Source organism: Oncorhynchus keta, chromosome 20 (assembly GCF_023373465.1).
Source record: "Oncorhynchus keta strain PuntledgeMale-10-30-2019 chromosome 20, Oket_V2, whole genome shotgun sequence".
NCBI classification, from domain to species: domain Eukaryota; kingdom Metazoa; phylum Chordata; class Actinopteri; order Salmoniformes; family Salmonidae; genus Oncorhynchus; species Oncorhynchus keta.
This window is the reverse complement of record NC_068440.1, coordinates 11,015,401-11,034,792: the sequence shown is the minus strand read 5'-3', so window position 1 is coordinate 11,034,792 and position 19,392 is coordinate 11,015,401.

Below are 19,392 nucleotides of genomic sequence, written 5' to 3'. Positions count from 1 at the left end.
CTTCTCCATTCCAGTCCTGACACCGGTGCGTCATGTATATTATGCTCTCCCAAATGAAAGTATCTGACGCTGCTTCTCCAGTCCAGTCCTGACACCGGTGAGTCATGTATATTATGCTCTCCCAAATGAAAGTATCTGACGCTGCTTCTCCAGTCCAGTCCTGACACCGGTGAGTCATGTATATTATGCTCTCCCAAATGAAAGTATCTGACGCTGCTTCTCCAGTCCAGTCCTGACACCGGTGAGTCATGTATATTATGCTCTCCCAAATGAAAGTATCTGACACATGATTTCCGAAGCAGCGGTCCAGTTTCAATGCCCATTTCCCCATTTGTTTTGTTTATTAATTATCTGATCAAATCCAACTTTATTTGTCACATGCGCCGAATACGGGGAATGCTTACTGACGAGCTCTTAACCAACAATGTAGTTCAAGAAAGATAAGATATTTAGTAAATAAACTAAAGTAAAAAATCAAATAAAAAGTAACAAAAGAACAATAACGAGGCTATATTCAGGGGGTACCGGTACCGAGTCAATGTGTGGGGGTACAGGTTAGTCGAGGTAATTTGTACATGTAGGTAGGAGTAAAGGGATTATGCATAGATAATAAACAGTGAGTAGCAGCAGTGTAAAAACAGGGGGGTGTCAATGTAAGTAGTCTGGGTGGCCATTTGATGAATTGTTCAGCAGTCTTATGGTTTGGGGGTAGAAGCTGGCGTGGCAGCAACTAGCTATGTGCTATAGTACAGTATATAGAAAGATAGACGTTATGACAGTGAGTTGATGCACCGTAGTGGCTGTTTTTACATGTACAACCTACCATCAGGCAAAGAGATGATTTAAATAGCTTCTCAGGTTTGACTAATTAGACCATGTTGACTGACTAGTTCCATAGACGTCATGGTGAACGTGCCCTGAAAACAAACGCTACAACCACATTTAGGTGTTTGTCTTGGAAATAGTCCCCCCCAAAAATGGCATGTTTTTGAATACTGAAGAGTCAATGTGTGCCCTGGAGGCGTCTTTTAGTGTATAACAGAATTCAGATGGGGCAACTTTATTCCACAATAAATAAGATGGGCAAAACCTCGTGTTAGTGTGAGACTGCTACAAATTCATAAGATGAGTCATTTCTTTATGGCACAGTAGCACAGTGTGTTCCCCTGGCTTGAAAGTTCAGGTCAGACAACAGGCAGCATGCAAAGTGAAGATTAAAAAGCCAAGCTGGGGAAATGATTATAATTGCTTCCTGAATCTAGGTCATTTTCTAAGTGACCAATGTCAGGCATTCTCTCCGGTGTGACTTTTCATGTCCATTTTGGCAGACAGTTGCTCAGGCCACTGACTGTTTTTAGCCGGTCAAAGGTGATGTGTGTGTGTGCTTTTCTTTAGACATACAGTACCAGTCAAACGTTTGGACACGCCTACTCGTTCGAGGGTTTTTCTTTATTTTTAATATTTTCTACATGTAGAATAATAGTGAATACATTAAAACTATGAAATAACACATATGTAATAATGTAGTAACCAAAAAAGGGTTAAACAAATCAAAATATATTCTTGGCATTCTCTCAACCAGCTTTACCTGGAATGCTTTTCCAACAGTCTTGAAGGAATTCCCACATATGCTGAGGACTTGTTGCCTGCTTTTCCTTCAATCTGCGATCCAACTCATCCCAAACCATCTCAATTGGGTTGAGGTCGGGTGATTATGGAGGCCAGGTCATCTGATACAGCACTACACTCACTCTCCTTGGTTAACTAGCCCTTACACAGCCTGGAGGTGTGTTTTGGGTCATTGTCCTGTTGAAAAACAAAAGATAGTCCCACTAAGCACAAACCATATGGGATGGCGTAACACTGCAGGATGCTGTGGTAGCCATGCTGGTTGAGTGTGCCTTGAATTCTAAATAAATCCCTGACAGTGCCTCTAGCAAAGCACCATAACACCTCCTCCTCCATGCTTCACGGTGGTAACCACACATGCAGAGATCATCCATTCACCTACTCTGCGTCTCACAAAGAAACAGTGGTTGGAACCAAAAATCGTGAATTTGGACTCACCAGACCAAAAGGACAGATTTCCACCGGTCTAGTGTCCATTGCTTGTGTTTCTTGGTTTCTTTGCAGCAATTCAACCATGAAGGCCTGATACATGCAGTCTCCCCTGAATAGTTGATGTTGAGATGTGTTACTTGAATTCTGTGAAGCATTTATTTCAGATTGCAGTTAACTCCAAATCAAATCAAATTGAATTAGTCACATACACATATTTAGCAGAAGTTATTGCGGATGTAGAGAAATGCTTGTGTTCCTAGCTCCAACAGCGCAGTAGTCTAAAAACAATTCACAACAATACACACAAATATAAAAGTAAAAGAATGTAATTAAGAAATATATAAACATTAGATTGAGGAATGTCGGAGTGGCATTGACTAAAATACAGTACAAAAGAATACAGTATATCCATATGAGATGAGTAAACATTATTTAAATATTATTAAAGTGTCTAGTGTTCTGTTGTTATAGTGGCCAGGGATTACAAGTCTATGTACATAGGGCAGCAGTCTCTAAGGTGCAGGGTTGCGTAACCGGGTGGAAGCAGGCAAGAGATGGCTGTTTAACAGTCTGATGGCCTTGAGATAGAAGCTGTTTTTCAGTCTCTCGGTCCCAGCTTTGATGCACCTGTACTGACCTCGACCTTCTGTATGATAACGGTGTGAACAGGCCATGGCTTGGGTGGTTAATGTCCTTGATGATCTTTTTGGCCTTCCAGTGACATTGGGTGCTGTAGGTGTCCTGGAGGGCAGGTATTTTTCCCACAGTGATGCGTTGGGCAGACCGCACCACCCTCTGGAGAGCCCTACAGTTGCGGGGGATGTAGTTGAGACTTAGAGACTGCTGCCCTATGTAGCAGTCTCTAAGTAGCAGGATGCTCTCAATTGTACACCTGTAAACGTTTGTGAGGGTTTTAGGGGCCAAGCCACATTTCCTCAGCCTCCTGAGGTTGAAGAGGAGCTATTGCACCTTCTTCACCACACTGTCTGTGTGGGTGGACCATTTCAGATCGTCAGTGATGTGTACACCAAGGAACTTGAAGCTTTCACCTTCTCCACTGCGGTCCCATCCCTCTGCTGAAGTCCACGATCATCTCCTTTGTTTTGTTGACGTTGAGTGAGAGGTTATTTTCCCTGGTCCAGTTATTTTCCCGGGCCCTCACCTCCTCCCTGTAGGCTGCCTACTACTGTTGTGTCATCTACAAACTGGATGATTAGGTTGGAGGCGTGTGTACAGGAGGGGGCTAAGCGCGCACCCTTGTGGGGTTCCCTGTGTTGAGGATCAGCAAAGTGTTTCCTACCTTCATCACCTGGGGGTGGCCCGTCAGGAAGTCCAGGACCCAGTTACACAGTGCAGGGGACAGACCCAGGGCCCAGAGCTTAATGATGAGCTTGGAGGGTACTTTGGTGTTGAATGCTGAGATACAGTGGGGCAAAAAAGTATTTAGTCAGCCACCAATTGTGCAAGTTCTCCCACTTAAAACGATGAGAGAGGCCTGTAATCTTCATCATAGGTACACTTCAACTATGACAGACAAAATGACAAAATTCCAGAAAATCACATTGTAGGATTTTTAATTAATTTATTTGCAAATTATGGTGGAAAATAAGTATTTGGACACCTACAAACAAGCAAGATTTCTGGCTCTCACAGACCTGTAACTTCTTCTTTAAGAGGCTCTTCTGTCCTCCACTCATTACCTGTATTAATGGCACCTGTTTGAACTTGTTATCAGTATAAAAGACACCTTCCCACAACCTCAAACAGTCACACTCCAAACTCCACTATGGCCAAGACCAAAGAGCTGTCAAAGGACACCAGAAACAAAATTGTAGACCTGCACCAGGCTGGGAAGACTGAATCTGCAATAGGTAAGCAGCTTGGTTTGAAGAAATCAACTGTGGGAGCAATTATTAGGAAATGGAAGACATACAAGACCACTGATAATCTCCCTCGATCTGGGTCTCCACGCAAGATCTCACCCCGTGGGGTCAAAATGATCACAAGAACGGTGAACAAAAATCCCAGAACCACACGGGGGGACCTAGTGAATGACCTGCAGAGAGCTGGGACCAAAGTAACAAAGCCTACCATCAGCAAGGGCATTGAAGATGAAACTTGGCTGGGTCTTTCAGCATTACAAGGATCCCAAACACACCGCCCAGGCAATTAAGGAGTGGCTTCGTAAGAAGCATTTCAAGGTCCTGGAGTGGCCTAGCCAGTCTCCAGATCTCAACCCCATAGAAAATCTTTGGAGGGAGTTGAAAGTACGTGTTGCCCAGCAACAGCCCCAAAACATCACTGCTCTAGAGGAGATCTGCATGGAGGAATGGGCCAAAATACCAGCAACAGTGTGTGAAAACCTTGTGAAGACTTACAGAAAACGTTTGACCTCTGTCATTGCCAACAAAGGGTATATAACAAAGTATTGAGATAAACTTTTGTTATTGACCAAATACTTATTTTCCACCATAATTTGCAAGTAAATTCCTAAAAAATTCTACAATGTGATTTTCTGGATTTTTTTTCTCATTTTGTCTGTGATAGTTGAAGTGTACCTATGATGAAAATTACAGGCCTCTCTCATCTTTTTAAGAGGGAGAACTTGCACAATTGTTGGCTGACTAAATACTTTTTTGCCCCACTGTATTGTCAATGAACAGCATTCTTACATAGGTATTCCTCTTGTCCAGTTGGGATTGGGCAGTGTGCAGTGCAATGGCAATTGCATTGTCTGTGCATCTGTTGTGGCAGTAAGAAAATTTAAGTGGGTCTAGGATGTCAGGTAAGGTAGAGGTGATACGATCCTTAACTAGCCTCTCAAAGCACTTCATGATGACAGAAGTGAGTGCTACAGTGTCCTAGTCATTTAGTTCAGTTACCTTTGCTTTCTTGGGTACAGGAACAATGGTGGACATCTTGAAGCAAGTGGAATCAGCAGCCTGGGATAGGGAGAGATTGAATATGTCTGTAAACACTCCAGACAGCTGGTCTGCGCATGCTCTGAGGACGTGACAAGGGATGCCATCTGGGCCGGCAGCCTTTCGAGGGTTAACACGCTTAAATGTCTTACTCATGTCGGCCACAGAGAAATAGAGCCCACAGTTCTTGGTAGCGGGCCGTGTCGGAGGCACTTTTCATTCTCAATGCGGGTGAAGAAGGTGTTTAGCTTGTCAGGAAGTAAGACGTCAGTGTCCGCGACGTGGCTGGCTTTCCCTTTGTAATGTGTGATTGTCTGTAGTCCCTGCCACATTCGTCTCGTGTCTGAGCCATTGAATTGCGACTCCACTTTGTCTCTGTACTGATGTTTTGCCTGTATGATTGCCATATGGAGGGAATAACTACACTGTTTGTATTGGGCCATATTTCCAGTTACCTTGCCATGGTTAAATGCGGTGATTTGCGCTTTCAGTTTTGCTGAAATTATGAACTTATCCTCTGCAGCTGTGGCGGTCCTCATGAGAGCCAGTTTCATCATACCGCTTGATGGTTTTTGGGACTGCACCTGAAGAAACTTTCAGTTCTTAAAATGTTCCGTATTGACTGACCTTCATGTCTTAAAGTAATGATGGACTGTCGTTTCTTTTTGCTTATTTGAGCTGTTCTTCACATAATATGAACTTGGTCTTTCACCAAATAGGGCTATCTTCTGTATACTACCCCTACCATGTCACAACACAACTGATTGGCTCAAACGCATTAAGAGGGAAAGAAATTCCACAAATTACCTTTTAACAAGGCACACCCGTTAATTTGTATGTTTTTCAGGTGACTACCTCGTGAAAGCTGGTTGAGAGAATGTCAAGAGTGTGCAAAGACGTCATCAAGGCAAAGGGAGGCGACTGAAGAATCTCGATTATAAAATATATTTTGATTTGTTTAACACTTTTTTTTGGTTACTACATGATTCAATGTGTTTTTTAATAGTTTTGATGTCTTCACTATTATTCTACAATGTAGAAAATAGTACAAATAAAGAAAAACCCTTGAATGAGTAGGTGTGTCCAAACTTTTGACCTGAAGTTCTACCCTGCAAAGCCTGACCAAGTCTCCCTCCCCTCAGACACCATTCATGGTGCAATAGTTTGGTGGAATAGTCAAGGGAAGAAATGGAACATGATTGCACAAACTGATATTCATAAAAACAAAGTCAAGATAAACAATTATTTGCCACTTTTCTTCAATAAAGCTGTCATGAGTGGAGTGCACAAGTGTACCCAGGTGCTGAAATTTGCTGAATGTATCAGTTGAGAAATTCAAAAATGCTTCCCTTAACAAATACATGAAACCCGGGTGGATTACTCAATGTAGGAAGTCAGAATTTAACACATCTTTGTGGAATTTCACAGAGTTTAATCTTTTGAATACACAAAATTGCATTATATAATGTGAAAATGAATAGGTCCATCAGACACATAACAATCATTAAAAAGGAGAAAAAAATGTATTCAAAAATATTCATTATGAAATATAAACAATATGTATAAATGCATACACTACATTGACAAAACCATTAACCAGTTGACATGATTAACCCTGTGTGCATTTGAGTAGTCGGTATGACCGCCTCTGTAGAGTTCATTTATTCACTGTCTATAAAACACTTATAAAAACACTTGTACGAATGATAGAAAACACAACATGGTAATAAGAGTGTGCTGCAGAGGGTCACCGGCCCCTTATGAGGGGGTGACTGGTGATGCAGAAGTGCCATTTTCTAAGGAAAGTGCCTGTGTGTGTGGTCAATAGCATGGCTCAGATTAGGATGCTGTGCAATGTTTGTGTGTGATGCTTCTTACATCCTAAACACAGACAAACCAGGGTAAATGCGCCACACACGGGAAGTAGTGAATCTCGGAATGAACACGTGTAAAACGGAACATCAGATATATCTGTGCTCATGGTATCGAGATTCACAATCTTTTCAAACTGGGTCTTTTGGGAGCTTCTCATTAACAGAATGACACATTTTCTCAACACAAAGCCACGTGAATCAAAGTAGTTCCAAAACAGAAGAAAAATACGATTGAACATCCTGATGGGCAAAGCGCGTAGCAGGTTGCTTCGGTATTGTATATATTTCCAATCTGTTTCTTACTTCTCGAGCAACACTTTAATATCCTCTCATTAACCTGGCCTCCTTTCTCTTCTAAGACCTGCTTCCCTTTAATACATCGTCGTTGGGCATTTCTTTCTATCAGCTTCATATTGCCTGTACCAACTTCACAGATCAGCTACCTCCCTGAATGATGCAAAACCATATGAATATCGTGCGGTGGTAGCGTTTGCGACTTAAGCAGTGTTGCGTGCGTCTTAACACATAAAAACAACAGGATGTGAAGTGATTTATCCTATGTAGTGGTTTTCGTCTCTTGACTGCTATAGAATACTACGGGTGATGTGTTGCAGTGACATGTCCAGTGGGAGCAGTGGTTTGAGTCCCCGGTTTGGGCTTCAGGTCCTGAGGGGGGCGCAGTCATAGACTGAGGGGTTCTTTTACATACGAATGTTTGAGTTCACAGTATTTAGGTGAAATGACCCCCAGAGTCACTGCTGTCCTTTCACGCTCTTGCCTTCATGCTTCGATCCATGGATATCTGAAATGTTCGAGGAAAAACAGTCATGTTTTTTTTCCCGCCAAATAAGAATGAACTCATCACCCTATACACGATGTAATGCACATAGGTTGAGAAAGAGGCATGCTACTAATGGCGTCCACTTCATAATCAACACGTAGGTTGCAAATAGCTCTGTAGCAATCAGACATATTCACCACATTTAGTGTGCAGAAAGCACCATCAACTTTATCAAAAGTATCACTACATCTACCTACCATGTTATTATTATTATAACTGTAGAACACACTTATTAGAACCTTTCACACGTAAATCTGTAGTATGCACTATTATGCATTAGTGTCCTTGACCCGCCAATGTGTATACATACTGTATGTTCAAGTTTGTATTCAATACATGTATTTTAGCGTGGGTCAGACCCACCTCCTAAGTGTGTGTCCTATAACGTCATTGGTCCCGACCCGCTCATAGGAGCTGGCCCAGGTGGTGCACGGTTAAGCCCACGGCCAGCAGCAAACAAGGACGAGTGGTCCTGGAGCCCTGGACAAACCAATACACAACACCAATGTAAGTCATTCTCAACCGTAACAAGGTAAAATAGTCCTGCCAAGGATAAAAACAGAAGATAACCGTGCAAGAGAGTTATAAACTGAGGAGTGGCAAGGTGACCAGACGAGAACGGAGTGAGATGCAACCACTGCCACCAACGTCCACCAGTGCCATGAACAGCTGAACGTTCAGCTGAAAGGTTCGATGTAATCTACTGTGGGAGAGATGTATGGTTCAAGTCTGTCTTATATATTACATTTACATTTAAGTCATTTAGCAGACGCTCTTATCCAGAGCGACTTACAAATTGGTGCATTCACCTTATGACATCCAGTGGAACAGCCACTTTACAATAGTGCATCTAAATCTTTTAAGGGGGGTGAGAAGGATTACTTTATCCTATCCTAGGTATTCCTTAAAGAGGTGGGGTTTCAGGTGTCTCCGGGAGGTGGTGATTGACTCTGCTGTCCTGGCGTCGTGAGGGAGTGTGTTCCACCATTGGGGAGCCAGAGCAGCGAACAGTTTTGACTGGGCTGAGCGGGAACTGTACTTCCTCAGTGGTAGGGAGGCGAGCAGGCCAGAGGTGGATGAACGCAGTGCCCTTGTTTGGGTGTAATAATAACAGTTGCCTTTAACATTCATACAGTTATGTGAATGTGTTTGCATGTATGTACATACATAACACTTTACTATGTATACAATACACTGAGTACACCAAACATTGGGAACACCTGCCTAATATTGAGTTGCACCCCTTCCCCGTTTTCCCCTCAGAACAGCCTCAATTCATCGGGGCATGGTCTCTGCAAGGTGTCGAAAGCGTTCCACAGGGATTCTGTCTAATGTTGACTCCAATGCAGGTGTTCTTAATGTTTTATATACTCAGTGTCTATATTCTGTGTATTGCAGTCTGCATCTTCAGTGCTAACTCTATATGAATGTGCAATGCTCAAATTATTTAATCACACACCCACTAAAGAATGGCGCTGGATTGTTACTTAACCTTAGTGTTATATATACTAGACAATTCTTGGAAAGGTCCTGTATGAGCCTTGAGCAAGGTGGCCATCCCACACTCTCTTTATTCTTGCACAGACACAGAAAGAGTTTCTATCTAAACATGAATTCCAATGATACTAGTGTTTGTTTAAATGTCAAGACTAAAACCCCCTAGAGTTTACATTAAGAGATACCACAAACGTTTATGTGTAAGGTATTACAGCTGGTCATGCACCTTCACGCGCACTTATAACATCAGTAAGATGCGATCACTTTATTGGTCAATTGCACACGGGGTCCAACCAAAATATGACTTCCCTCCGAAAGACACACATACACATACATATACCAGGTTTTAGACAGGCTGTACTACCACACTGGGTGCCTCCCCTTTCGGAGGGGTTGGGTTATAAGCGGAAGTCAAATTTTGGTTGGACCCCGTGTGCAATTGACCAATAAAGTGATCACATCTTATTGATGTAGTAAGTGCGCGTGAATGTGCGTGACCAGCTGTAATAACTTACACATAAACGTTTGTGGTATCTCTTAATGTAAACTCTAAGGAGTTTTAGTATTTTTATCACTATTATTATTGGAATTTATATTTGTATGAATGGTAAAGGAATACAAGAGGACCAACATAAAATAGTGACAAAGTAGTAACACACACACACACACACACACACACACACACACACACACACACACACACACACACACACACACACACACACACACACAGTTGGGGATTGATATAGCTTTTTGGCAGAAGGTCCTCCTGCTTTCTCATGGTTGGGAGGCTTTGGACAAATCCCAGGGTGTTTGTTGATAAGGGTTTCCTGGACTTGAGTTTACAGATATAAAGCAGATGGGGCTTTCAGACAGACCCGTATCGATTTTTTTTAATTTTTTTTTAATTTTACCTTTATTTTACTAGGCAAGTCAGTTAAGAACAAATTCTTATTTTCAATGACGGCCTAGGAACAGTGGGTTAACTGCCTGTTCAAGGGCAGAACGACAGATTTTGTACCTTGTCAGCTCGGGATTTGAACTTGCAACCTTTCGATTACTAGTCCAATGCTCTAACCACTAGGCTACCCTGCCGACCCATCGATAATAGGATCCACCTGTTGAGATCTTGACTAAGCCACTGAAATGGGCTGAATTTGTACTTCTAAAAGAAGTACCCTCAAAGCAATATGTATCAGATGTCATCATTAAGTTGTATTGTCTTTCCGGGGAAAGTATGCCTGTCTGAGGACTTAACATGTTCAATAATCAAGTACAGTTATCAGTTTGGTAAAGCTATCCACTCATTTTGAAATAGGACTAGGTTAACTCAACAAAAGTGGGTTGCCATAGTTTGTTCTTGCTGTCAGTTAAGATTTGGATGTAGAAATGCTGTTTATTTGAAATGAACAAAAACAAAGTACTGTGGTGGAAATAGCAGGAGAAGCGGCTCCAAAAATTGCTGTGATTCCAAGTAAATGTATTGTTCCGAATGAACCCATCAAATCTCCCCAGTGCTGGTTTGCCCCTGGGTAATCCACACACCCACGTAGAACACAAGTAATCATCCTCGTAACGTCCGCAGGCATGGAACAGGTCAGTGTGACATTAGTGTTCTCAGGGCAGAGGTATGTGGTTTTGGTTTAAGCCTCCATCTTAAAAGATATATGACTCAACCATTTCATTTGGGAGATAAAAAAGGGAGTCTAATCAGACACAAGCGACTACAGCAATATGATGGGATACCTTCGCCATGACTATGCTGCTGTCTGTGGTCGACATAGTGGTCGAGAAGGTTGTGTCTTCCTCTTCCTCCATATCTTCTCCCTCATCATCCTCCTCTTCACTCCCACTTAGAAACTTGTCCAGGTCCTCAGTACTAGTGTTACCTAGTGAACAACATTTTATTTGTGAGGTAACTTTCCAGTACTTTTACTGTATTTCAAAAGAATTAAACACAAACACAAAGAAGCAGATTAAAGATTTTTGTTGTTGTAATTATGTTGCCCCCAACGGGGATAAACACATCGGTCAAAATGTATAAAAGTAAATGTTTTAACATACTGAAAAATGTGTATTCAAAGGTGGCATTGTAGTCGTAATCCGGTGTCGGCGTTGTGTCACCGTAGTCATCATATTCATTTTGGCCTGTAGGGAAGGAGCAGAAACAGAAGGTTATGTCAATGCAGTGAGTCAAGAACAGATTGTGTTTGGGTCTAAAAAAAAAAAAAGAATAAATAAAAAGATTTAACGAAAATCAAGGTCAAAGATGAGAGGGGGAAAGCTGACCTACAATGTTTTATTTCCCATGTACTGACTGGCACACGGCTAGCGTTAGCATTGCTTAAAGGGATAGTCCACTCAAAATGCAAAGTTTATCAGATATTTCCAGACCTAAAAAGTGGTCTAATGTTAAGACGAGTCCCAAGCTATCGGTTGTATAGATACAGCTACAGTGGGGAGAACAAGTATTTGATACACTGACGATTTTGCAGGTTTTCCTACTTAGGTCTGTAATTTTTATCATAGGTACACTTCAACTATGAGAGATGGAATCTAAAACAACAATCCAGAGAATCACATTGTATGATTTTTAAGTAATTCATTTGCATTTTATTGCATGACATGAGTATTTGATACATCAGAAAAGCAGAACTTAATATTTGGTACAGAAACCTTTATTTGCAATTGCAGAGATCAGACGTTTCCTGTAGTTCTTGACCAGGTTTGCACACACTGCAGCAGAGATTTTGGCCCACTCCTCCATACAGACCTTCTCCAGATCCTTCAGGTTTCGGGGCTGTCGCTGGGCAATACGGACTTTCAGCTCCCTCCAAAGATTTTCTATTGGGTTCAGGTCTGGAGACTGGCTAGGCCACTCCAGGACCTTGAGATGCTTCTTACGGAGCCACTCCTTAGTTGCCCTGGCTGTGTGTTTCGGGTCATTGTCATGCTGGAAGACCCAGCCAGGACCCATCTTCAATGCTCTTACTGAGGGAAGGAGGTTGTTGGCCAAGATCTCGCGATACATGGCCCCATCCATCCTCCCCTCAATACGGTGCAGTCGTCCTGTCCCCTTTGCAGAAAAGCATCCCCAAAGAATGATGTTTCCACCTCCATGCTTCACGGTTGGGATGGTGTTCTTGGGGTTGTACTCATCCTTCTTCTTCCTCCAAACACGGCGAGTGGAGTTTAGACCAAAAAGCTCTATTTTTGTCTCATCAGACCACATGACATTCTCCCATTCCTCCTCTGGATCATCCAGATGGTCATTGGCAAACTTCAGACGGGCCTGGACATGCGCTGGCTTGAGCAGGGGGACCTTGCGTGCGCTGCGGGATTTTAATCCATGATGGCGTAGTGTGTACTAATGGTTTTCTTTGAGACTGTGGTTCCAGCTCTCTCCAGGTCATTGACCAGGTCCTGCCGTGTAGTTCTGGGCTGATCCCTCACCTTCCTCATGATCATTGATGCCCCATGAAGTGAGATCTTGCATGGAGCCCCACACCGAGGGTGATTGACCGTCAACTTGGACTTCTTCAATTTTCTAATAATTGCGCCAACAGTTGTTGCCTTCTCACCAAGCTGCTTGCCTATTGTCCTGTAGCCCATCCCAGCCTTGTGCAGGTCTACAATTTTATCCCTGATGTCCTTACACAGCTCTCTGGTCTTGGCCATTGTGGAGAGGTTGGGGTCTGTTTGATTGAGTGTGTGGACAGGTGTCTTTTATACAGGTAACGAGTTCAAACAGATGCAGTTAATACAGGTAATGAGTGGAGAACAGGAGGGCTTCTTAAAGAAAAACTAACAGATCGGCGAGAGCCGGAATTCTTACTGGTTGGTAGGTGATCAAATACTTATGTCATGCAATAAAATGCAAATTAATTACTTAAAAATCATACAATGTGATTTTCTGGATTTTTGTTGAAGTGTACCTATGCTAAAAATTACAGACCACTACATGCTTTGTAAGTAGGAAAACCTGCAAAGTCAGCAGTGTATCAAATACTTGTTCTCTCCACTGTATATGCCTCAATTCCAAAAGAATGAGAATGATAGGCGCCAAATAAAATCAGTAAATTAGACAGGGCTTATCTTATATTCATTTAGGGTTGAGGCATATAGCTGTATATATACAACCGATAGCTTGGGACTTCAGAGGTCTGAAAATGTCTCGCAAACAGTGATTTTAGAGTAAATGATCCCAAATGGACAGTAAAAAAGGGGGGGATAGATCATGGTGCCAATCCTAAATCTCAGTAAACCTTTAAAATGGGTTAATCCATCTCGCCCTCTGTCTAAATTCCCTGAGCTCTTTAATCGTCAAGCATTATTAAAGTGTTTTTAATCAGTATTTACAGTCACCCCATTAACACTACTAAAATTATGTGATGAACCTTTATATTTTGAATAATCTAATGCCATTTGGTCAGTAAAGATTCAGCAGAGGCTGTTGAACGTTAATGACAGCCGTAATAATTTACGACGATTCGTGTATGTAGAATCCAGCGCTAAACAAAGCTGATCGACTCAAAAACAGAAGCTGACTCAAGGGAAATCATGCTTAGTTTTATCACACAAGCAGTGTGGTGAGGAGGGAGCTTAGCATGGGATCCATGAATCGTGCCTGGCCAACAGACGTTTCTGTGAGGGAAATTTCTCTCTCTCACGATATGTCCTAAATATACCGGGTGTTGAATGCCATCTCTAATTGTATGTCACTCTGGATAAGAGCATCTGCTAAATTACTAAAATGTACGTACATGTAAAAATCTGTACATCTTTTACAGTTAAAAGCAGTGGTTTCACAAAATGTTCTGTCAGCTGTTGCTCAAACTTAATTTAGAACAGCTTTTCAGGTAAGGCAATATTTGAGACAAACTCAGGTTATTAAGGTGGGTCAGGTAAATAAATAAAGAAGCGACAACAAAATCCACAGCAAAGCTGGTTCTATCAGTCAGTCATGATGGTGGACACGTGGCAAAAGGGTTACAGGAAGTCAGCTTTTATCTGGACAGCACTGATGTCACTCAAGGAAATAATGTACTACCCCAATATAAGTATTGACATAATTGTTTTGTGAGAATATCCGTCTGTCATTCATTTCACTGCATCCCCAAATGTTGTGTTGAAACAGTTACGAATCGGTCTCACTCAGTTGAGAGTATTTTGTATGATTAGTTTACCTTTGTAGGTCTGATGAAGATTGTAAGGCTGAAACATTGGAATTAAATAAGTGACACTTTGAAACACTTTTCTTTACTGCACCAACATTTTTCACCAGCGATCTGTCCACCTCAAAGTTACTGGGACCCCTAACTTCCTCAAGCACTCAAGCATTCAAGCTGCAGGACTTCCATCCAGTCACCTGGACATCAGGGAAAGACGATGGCAGCCAGAGGACATCTCGTCATCAAACGGTTAGGAAGGTCACACATCACTTAGGCCATGCGAACCAGGGCTAGAGTTCAGGAAAAGAAGACATGATTGGCTGCTTCTAAAAATACAATTTAAAAAACTCCAGGCTGTCCCGCATGAGAGATATGGGAGACCTCAGGACAGGGGCCACCCTACCCGCCAACGCTGTGGTGGTTCTGGGACTATTAGAACTCACAGAAGCTCTGGACCCTCCTCTGGTGTTTCGGAGGTTCTGAAGAACAGACGATGGGAATTGAACTGACCCCCCCACTTCCTTGTCCCCAAAAAATGTCTATGTAAATAGGGATCCACCAGTTGCACGTGATTCATTTATACAGCTGTATTCGTTTCACTGTGAGTCGAGTGCATTTCCCAAGGACACAATATATACTGTATCTGCCTGCCTCTGTGCTTGAACTGGGACTCCCTGCTATGAAGTTTACATCAACTTTTTTTCCAGATGTGTTCAATTGCTCTCTACATCAGTGAGACTTATCATGATCATCATGGGTCATTTTTTTCTGTGCTAATTTCCCTCCTCATTCCAGTTTCCCACATGCAACCACTGCCCCAAACATCCTCCTGCAATTTGTCTACTTGAGCCGACCCCAATAAATCATGCACCAGTCACGCTCCCGGATCATCTGTTTCTGGTGAAGTCATAATGACTGCCTTGAAGTATAAGAGATAGCCTACATTACAATGACTGATGGGGAGGGTCAGTGTAAAACGATAAGATACACGTGGGAAATGTTATTACCAAAGAAATAGTATCAGATGGGCTTTGATTCTAGCTTCTCTTTTTGAAACTTAAAAAAAAAGAAAAAAAGTTGAACCCAGAGATGAACCATACTCCTTAGCTTGTGGCAGGCTGCCATCGTGACTTCAGATATACAATCCCATTCTCTTTAAACACGCCACTGGCAGCGGAGTGCTACACGGAGCTAAACATCAATGCACTAGTATCATTGCCATTGTGTGGACCACTTAAGAAAACCGTTGAATCTCGGGTCAAGGCTAACTACGTTGAAGCTCACATGCATCATTAATGAGGCAGTGTGTGGCCTCCTGTCCTCTATATTCAATCCCTTCACAATGCTTGTGAGTCGCAGTCTCCTCTCAGGACTGAGATTTATGCTACCTCTATGAAAGTCAATGAGCAAGTGTTGAAAAACCCTCCCATACACAACCACGAGTGACACAACCCTGTAAATAGTGAGTATAAGTGGATCTGTGCTTCATCTGAGAAGACAGGCTGCTTGTTTTAACCATGCCCTCCAGTTTAGGAAGACAAGGTCCCATTGTGGTCACTGTATGTGTTGTACAGGGAAAGAACTGTGGGAAGAGAATCTCACTCCTGCTGCTTTGCATGCTGCAGGTTCAGCTGATTCACCTAGTGGGCTCTGATACCAAACTAGATACAAGTTCAGAATATCCACCACATCACATGCTAAGCCCGTAGGGGAAAATATATTAGCAAACAGACAGTAAGGTCTGGAAGGACCGTTTTCACACACCCTATTATTAAAGGAGTGGTCCTTTCATGTCTCCCTCCAACAGGGAACATGAATGAAGTCACTCAAAATGTTGCCTCGCATGAAACACTGGGAGCCAACAATTTTTTAAATAAAAAAAGTAGGGCATTTTCTCTGTCACACTTCATATGTAATGTAGGCTATGGGATGGTAGACACAATGCACACAACACTTAATACTCCCTCCAAGCTAGTTAACCACTGTATTTAGTGTTGACATTATAATTAAATTACAATGGACTAGTGAGTTTCCATGAAACTGCTGCCTGTGTTAGCTGCCGAGTGTTGTGCTAGCTAGCTAAACATTTGGCTTTGGCCTTGCACTGGCATTATGGGATTATGGAGGGTGAATTGAATTGTTTCTTCGTCATCTTGCTAGGTAGTTATCCAGCTGTGGCCATCTAGCTAGTACCAACAAGGGGTTTCTACAAAATAGCAACATTAGCGCAGATAGCTTGGAATCTAGACCATAAGCAATATGCACGGATATGCATTGCCAAACAACGCTACTGCCACCTTCTGGCTGAGTGACTGACGACATCCAAGGTCTTTGCTGTGTGAACACAAAAGAGATTGACTGCCGACACTCCCCTTATAAAAAAAAAAGATTGCAGTATTGAAGCTGCAGTAAAAGTGCAGTAACTGCAGTCGACTGGTATTTTGGACGCAGTAATTGCAGAATAACTGCAGTGTACTGCACTCTGACTGCAATCTTTTTCCGTAGGGGTCTGTTCAGAGGTGCTAAATACTGTCAGCAGGCAAACATTTGACAGTCCTACCAGTGTGTCTGAGATTTTAATTAGGCATCAGCTTAAAGACGTCCTCCATCAATGTTTTTAATCGCAAGTATAAATACAGTACAGCACACACACTAAAGGGTAAAGATTTTTTTGGGGACAAAGTAGTGTGTTTTAGACACAACTTCAAACTTCAAGGAGTAGGGCATTCACTGAGTTGGACTGATGGGGAGCGGCGCTCCTAGTGGCCGGGGACTTTAATGCAGGCAAACTTAAATCAGTTTGACCAATTTTTTACCAGCAGGTCGCATATACAACCAGAAAAAAAAAATCCTAGACCACCTTTACTCCACACACAGAGATGCATACAAAGCTCTCCCCCGCCCTCCATTTGGCAAATCTGACCACAATTCGATCCTCCTGATTCCTGCTTACAAGCAAAAACTAAAGCAGGAAGTACTAGTGACTCGCTCAATACGGAAGTGGTCAGATGACGCGGATGCTACACTACCGGACTCTGCTAGCACAGACTGAAATATGTTCCGGGATTCATCCTACGGCATTGAGGAATACACCACATCAGTCATCGGCTTCATCAATAAGTACATCGATGAAGTCGTCCCCACAGTGACTGTACATACATATCCCAACCAGAAGCCATTGTGCGAGGCAAGCAACACTGAAACATGCACAAGAGCACCAGTTGTACTGGATGACTGTGTGATAACACTCTTGGTAGCTGATGTGAACAAAACCTTTAAACAGGTCAACATTCACAAAGCCACTGGGCCAGACGGATTACCAGGACGTATACTCAAAACATGCCTGGACCAACTGTCAAGTGTCTTCACTGACATTTTCAACCTCTCCCTGACCGAGTCTGTAATACCTACATGTTTCAAGCAGACCACCATAGTCCCTGTGCCCAAGGAAGTGAAGGCAACCTGCCTAAATGATTACGGCCCAGTGGCACTGATGTCGGTAGCCATGAAGTGCTTTGAAAGGCTGGTCAACAGCATCCTCCCGGACACCCTAGACCCACTCCAATTCACATACCGCCCCAACAGATCCACAGATAACACAATCTCAATCACACTCCATACTGTCCTTTCCCACTTGGACAAAAGGGACACCTATGTGAGAATGCTGTTCATCGACTACAGCTCAGTGTTCACCACCATAGTGCCCACGTAGCTCATCACTAAGCTAAGGACTCTGGGACTAAACACCTCCCTCTGCAACTGGATCCTGGACTTCCTGACGGGCCGACCCCAGGTGATAAGAGTAGAGTGTTAATTGCGGTGAAAAGTAGTCTGGTGTAGGACTTTAACACCCCATACAGCTTTGTTAGGCTTTTAGGCTTTCATTTCAACCTCTATGTGTCATTCTCACCAAGGTTTGCAAGATGATCAAATTTCCTAAATCTGGCAGGTGGCCAATGTCAAGGCCAATGTCATTTATTCTAAGGAGCCTGAAAACAGCCTGAACATTGCAAAGCACGGGGAAAAGATTCTCACCAACAACATTTGAAACTGGCAAAAAGGGTTAGCGTGACACATGGCATTTTTCCCTCATTCGGCTCTAATCTAATCTTTTATGATTAATATAAAAGAAAAAAATCCCTGTCGGTACAATCTGTCACACCCCCACAAGAGGAAGTTGCCAAGCCTCATGAAAACACCATGCCATGTTAAGCCTCCACCCATAATGAAATGGGGAAAAACAATCAAACACTGTGTGCTGAGATTTCAAAACAAAAAGGCAACCGTCAAGTAACACATGCCATTCATCATCATTAAGATGAGTAGCATCCGGTCATGTCAGAAGATGCAACATGTTTTTCATCCAGACTTGAACCCACAACTGCTATCCGTTTGGGCCGAGGGTTTGACAGGGACTTGCAGACATATCCTGAGAACAATCAAACTTCCCACTCACTGACTAAAAGCCAGCTCAGCCCACGGTGGGACATTGGTGTGAGGGGGAGTGAAGGAGGATGCTGGGATAGCGTGCTCACTTCACAAACATGTCTACACATAACAGCTGTGCTGGGAAGTGCAGTGGGATTACATCGCCGGCTGATTGTTCTGCCTCCAGGGTTCTCTTGTGCTTGAGAGAGGAGCCTTGTTCCGCGCAACGTTAATTGTTACGCTCGGATAGATTCACTGGCTTGTGTGTTTTCAGACTTTTCGCAGACTTTTAAGCATTTTAGCTGACTAGCCCTCTGATAAAATATTTTGATGGAAATTAACTAGATTTGTAAATCTGATAGTCGGCAATACCTCATCCTGCTATTACCCTGTAACTCCAATTGTACAAGTCTGGCAATAACTTCAGGTTAAAAAAAAAAAACGTTGAAATGATCTTGCAGCAAGTTCCCAGTCTCTTAAAATTCACCTACATACACAATCCACTGGGCAAAGACATCAATTCAACTTCTATTCCACATTGGTTCAATGTCATTTCATTGAAATGACATGGAAACAACATTGATTCAACCAGTGTGTGA